A 6,000-nucleotide genomic window follows, 5' to 3' on the forward strand; every position below is an offset into this window, starting at 1 on the left:
CTTTGTGGTAAAAACCCAAGTGAAACATGTAAACCCCATGGGTTTTTACCACGAAACGTTTCGAATCCACACGTAAACATGTGCTTTTACATGCATCTCACATCTTTCACATGAGGACATTTGTGTGAACCACATCTGCGTGATTTTTCTCATGTGAATGTCATGGGATCTTTTTGAGAGGTGTTTCAGATGCTTTTATTTTCCCTGTCAATGTTGCATTTATGTTCCCAAATGAAGAAATGTACTGATGTAAAAACTGGAGTCTTTCTTTATAATGCCGCTGCAGTAAAAGATGAATTTATTTGCACCTCTTTACTAGAGCTTCCAGTTTTATTAACTGATGAATTTGCATTTCCTTCTTTTACGCCAGATAACTGTACAAAGAACAGTTAGCTGTCTTTTTCTTTTTTTAGCGCCTCTCCAGTCCACTGTAACATTCACGGCTGCTGCAAACGACAGTCACACATCTCCACGTTTTCCTTTTCTTTATTTTTAGCAAGCACTTTGAATTACTTCAAAGAGGGAAGTGCGCCCCGTTCCCACACTGATTTTTTGTCACGGCCCCGTGGGCCAATTTCATGACAACATATGAACCATTTCGATTTGGTCGTCTCAGAAACAATGTCCTGTTCTCTGTGTCAGGATGTGAACATGCACACAATGGGCAGCTGTGGAGAAAAGCACAGTTATTACTGAAGGAATACTTTTGCAGTTGGCCTGAAATCTTAATCACCTTCTTCTTTTTTTTTTTTTTTTTTTTAAAGTTTTGTAAGTTTGCTCTGCCTTGGAGTAATTAAGCTTGAACACGATGAATTACACCGATTCGATGCAGCTTGTCGTGTTGAATGTGACATCTCAAAGTGAGTCTTTAGCTTGTGTTAAAAAGTGAACCCTCACTCTCTCCCTTCGTGACCCCCTGCATCGTGAGCGGAGCCGTCACACACCCCGAGCGCGCACACACTCCTGATACTGAACGGAATAACAGATGATGGACCGTGTGTCACATGCACAACATCTTCAGGAAGTAACCTTGTAAACAGGAATGACTGGGAGGAGGCTCACATGAAAACACGGCTCAGGCATTCGGCTTCAGACTGACGGTTACAAATACACCTGTACTCCAGCCCTGTTTCCCCTTTTCTATTTCTGGAACAGTTATTCTGAAGAAGACTTGGTGGTTTCACCCGGAAACTCTACTTTTCGTTTTTCTTTTTTCTTGTTTTTCTTTTGTTTTAGGGCTTCTGATCTCACATTGAAATAGAGTTTAAAAATTATTCTGACTTTATTCTGAAGAGGACAGAACATGATACTTGGTCTTAACTTTTCCAGATGAAAAGCTGAAAAGTGTGGCATGCATTACTCTAAAAGCCCTAAATAAAACTGTTCTATTCGTGATCCTAAAACAAATTTAGGAGAAATGCTAACCTACCAAGACATGGCCGTTCACTGAAACTGCCGTTTTAGGCAATGAGAGCTTCAACAAGAGAAGGAGCAAATTACCGTATTTTAACTCTGGAGGAGCTGCAGAGATTCACATCTCATGAAAAAGTGGCAAAAAGAAGAAAGTCATAGCCCTTCCTGGTTAAGGTTTAATACAAGCAAACTTGTGGGAAAAGATGCTCACCTGAGATCAGGACTGAACTTTTTAAGCCTGAACTTTTTAAGCAATGACAGAAAAGTTGGTCACAGCTAATGGGAAGATGCACTGTAAAAAAAAAAAACCAACTATTTACAGCAATTTACAGTAAAATACAGGTGGTAGTTGCCAGAATTTTACTGTATAAATATGAATTTGACCATATTTATACTTTAAAACCTGTATAAATACAACCACAACTGCCGGTATTTTACTTTAAATTAGAGATGGTTTTTGTTTGTTTTTGTTTGTTTTTACAGTGTGCAGTGAGTCACTGTACCGTTGAAACTGTCTCATGGGAACAAGTGACGTTTGATGCAACCAACGTCCTGTGAATAGTTGTTGAAATCTTTGTGGAGGCGGCAATAATGTAAATGGTTTACAAATAATCCTGCTACTTATGAAGCAATCCCTCACGGAAGCTTGACTTTTCTGACTTCCTGTAGCAGCTAGCTTAGCCGCAGTGCTAATGCTAGCTCTAGAATCGAGCATTTTTGCTCATGCGTGTTTAAAATCATTAAACTAAAGCTGAAACAAATCATTAAATCAACCCAAAGACAGGAGAAAAACCAACAAACTCAGAGCTCGAGCTCAGATTAAAAAAAGCACTTTTTTTTTTTTTTTGCATGTGTATACAGTGTTATTAATTATATGTTGTGGTTGAGTACAGTAAGCCGGTGGTTTTCATTAGAGCCACTGCAGCTCAGTCCCCCTGTACAGCAGGATAGGGAGGGGAGGAATGCTGCTGTATACAGATTCCTGGAGCTGAACAAAACCATGGCATTCCTCACAGAGGTGTTTACACCCAGCAGCTCGGTGTGGTCCGTCCTCGCTCTCTCACTCTCTGTGTCATCGCAACGTCTCGGCCAGCAAATGGTCATCCAGCAGAGTGCGAGCAAGTCTGCAAAGCAAAATACTGACAGGTAAAGAGAACATAGGTGAAGAAACCGTGTGGTAAAGCAGAGAAATGATCACACTCTGTTGCTCAATAGAAAAACCAGAATCGATGAGTTTTATTTGTTTTAAAGAAATGTTGAAGTCTTACCAATGAAAGTCCAAATTACGTTTAAATGCAAAGGTAAAAGTATCCCAGGTTTAGGAGTGATTAGGCCTATAAATTAGCCTTCAACACAACACTTGGATTTCATATATGAATGTCCATCCTCTGCTTCTGCATCGCTTCCTTCCCCGTATCGTATCGGTGCTTTTCACACTGCCATGAAAAGATTGGACACAGGTCGCATTACGTCAAAAAAATCAGAATTGGGTCACTTCAGGCTGCAGTGTGAGCGCACCCATTGTCTCAGTGGATCGCATTCAGTCGCCCTGCTCTCTCTCTCTCTCTCTGCCGCTGACAGGCCCTCACCGAGGCACGGGGGTCTTTGAGACCCCTGCATCTCTGCATAATGCTGCCCCTTCAACAGTTTAAAGAGGCAGCATTATGTGTTTTCCAGCCCCATGGTGCCTTTTTTGTTGCACAATCAAATAATTCTGTTACCTGATAGCGTATATCCTCCTGCTCTTTCTGACTCTGTTTCCAGGAAGCCATTACAACATCGCTTCTCAATTAACCATTTAGCAACGTTTTTACCAGCCCTTCCCTGAGAAGCAGCTCCTATAATGAGCTCAGCTGATGCTCAGTTCCACCAGGCATTTGCTAATTGCTGCTGGCTAGTCTGAAGGAGCTGAGTAGAGTTCTGTGAGGTGGAAGCTTGGAAAAAGCCTCGAAGGCGGCGTTCTTCCTGCCAAGCGTTTTGCACAGCTGAGTGGTTGCCCTGGGAGATTCTTGGATTTCTCAAACATGCATGAGAGAATCAAGGCAACACTCCAGGTGTGTTTTTGACGAGGGAGTAATGTTATAACATTGTGCAAAACTCAAACAAAGTTGGTTTTACATAATGCTGCCCCTTTAAATGGGTAGTTTACTCAATACATTGTTGCCACGGCTTTGAGGACATTCGTGATTTTGATGTAGTCCGAAACGAACATACCTGGGAGAACACCTGGAGAGGATATATATCTGTTCAGTCCAAGACGGTGAGTCTGAGGGTTGCTGTACAAACGCCTTTGGCTGTTGTTTAAACCCCACAACACGGCGTCACATACGATCAAACTCTCCTTCATTTTCTGACCTCATTCAGCTACATTCTTGCTTCAGAGCAACCTGAGACCCGGAGGGAACGATCAATCTGACAAGGGGTCAGCCGATGACTTTTTGTACGATAATCCCAGAGACACGCTCTGGAGACAGACTATCCCTGCGACTAATCGGAGGGGTCGACCCCTCCTGACCAAGACGGCGTGTCGCAAGCAGCATCTCAGCCAAGATGTGGCAACACAAACAGAGTCGGTTCCTGTTCTTCAGCTGGAAAAAAAGAGAGAGAGATGACCAGATGGAGGTGGAGATGGAGGTGGAGGGAGGGGGTTGACTTCAGCTACGCGGTTGCTGCGTCAAATTCACCACTGGAGCTTTTCAGTGGAAGAGGACAAAAAAAAAAAAGAGGGATGAAATCAAATGCCGCCATTGTTGAAACGGAGGATTGGTTCAGGGTGCTGTGACCTTCACCGGATCTTCTGAAAAGCTCCTAAATGTTTGAGCGAGCGCTGTCATTTCTCACTCGGTTTGTTAACATAGAGGGCCTTCTGTCCTCGCTCTTCGTGGTTCAAGCGACGCCTGGCACAGGGCACAGAGTGTGTGTGTGTGTGTGTAGAGATATACAACAGTTGAGGTCGAGATCTCATTCATTTCCTTGAATTTAACAAGTGTGGACTCTGACGGGTGGCAGGAGTTCAGCTTTTTGCTCGGGGTTCAGGTGCCTCTGACATGTTTCTCTGTTTCTTATTAAGTTGTCGTCAGTAAAAAAGAAAAAAAAAGTGGTTGATGGATGTCTTTCTCTCACTGGGATGGTGGTGGGATGTTACAGTCGCAGGTGTGTATGTGGAGGGGGGAAAAAAGAGAAAAAAAAATCCTCGTCAGGGAGATATGAATGCAGGGAAAAACCCTGCCTCTAGTCGGGAACCTGTTCTCCCCTCCTCCTCCTCCTGCTCATCATCATCATCATCACCCTCTTCCCTCTTCCTCCTCCTCTTTCCTCTCCTTAGAAACTAAACACACAGTCGTAAATCAGCCATAGTTTGAACATAAAGCAAAATCTGCATTTCTCTGTGTCATCCAATCTACCACTGCCGATTCTACATTTTAATTTGACTTGATTTTACTCGTTTGGCGGCTTAAAAAAAAAAAAGTAACAACAATCCAATTAAAGTTGCATGAAAAACTCCAACTTAAAGCTTCACCCCCTATTTTTTGAAATATGTGCAAGCAATTAGGTCCACTTTTAAATATTCATAAGCAGCTACAGTCACTGTTTCCCTTAACGTCACCACTACTTCCTGTGTGTTGCGCGGCGCTATAGTATCCTAAGCCAGCAAACTGCCAGTGGCCTTGGCGAAACGTACAAATATGAAACGGGGTGTAAATATAGCCGCACAGCTCATGCCGTTTCCTCCATCCAGTCTTGTTAGAAAAACAATGGCATCCTATTATTCGCCGGGGCTACGGTGAAACTGGAAGAATGGCATGCTGGAACATTCCTCATACAAAGCAGATCACAGGTTTGCATGCACTGATCAGTCACTTTTGGGGCTGAGGGGTTTGGTTTTAATTTGGGACACTTTGTTATTATGAAAGCAAGAACTGAGTGGACCGTTTTGATTTTTATTTAGCCACACAGAGTAAAAAAAAACAATATATACAGTATTAAATACATGCATACCTGGAAAACGTGCTTTAGAAAGTTGCACAGAGGTCTTTCAGTTAGTTTGATTTTAAAATGTTTCACCTATTCCAGATGTTGAATGTGTGTGGGATCGTTGCTCTTAACCTTCCAGCTTGATTCTTGATTCGAGATGAAGCCCTCCAGGGCCGACCCAAGGCATAAGCAAATCAAGCAGCCGCTTGGGGCCCCAGGGTTACTAAGGGGCCCCCTCAGTGGAGCTGATTTTTTTTAAAGTAATAATTTCTGTCATTATAATGACAAAAACACACAATTTCAATATGAAGTGATTTGTTTTTACAAAAATATATATTTGATAATGTATGTAGAAATAATTATTTTATGGATAAAAATAAAAAGTAAATTGCTCTTGGGGGCCCCTGGTGGCCGCCGTAGGTACCGCACACTTCGCCTGTAACGAGCTGCGATGAGCAGAGCATCCAAACGTCCAAAGCTCCCGTTAGAAGTTAAGTTAGCAAAACGATGTCTCAAAAAAGGACTTATCCTTCAGGGAGGGAGAAAAGAAAGAGGAAAAATAGAAAAAAGTCAAGATAAAGGTTTGTTTTAATGTGCCTTGGTGATGTAAAG

Source organism: Poecilia latipinna, unplaced genomic scaffold (genome assembly GCF_001443285.1).
Source record: "Poecilia latipinna isolate Pla-1442-1.1 unplaced genomic scaffold, P_latipinna-1.0 Scaffold1694, whole genome shotgun sequence".
Lineage (NCBI taxonomy): Eukaryota > Metazoa > Chordata > Actinopteri > Cyprinodontiformes > Poeciliidae > Poecilia > Poecilia latipinna.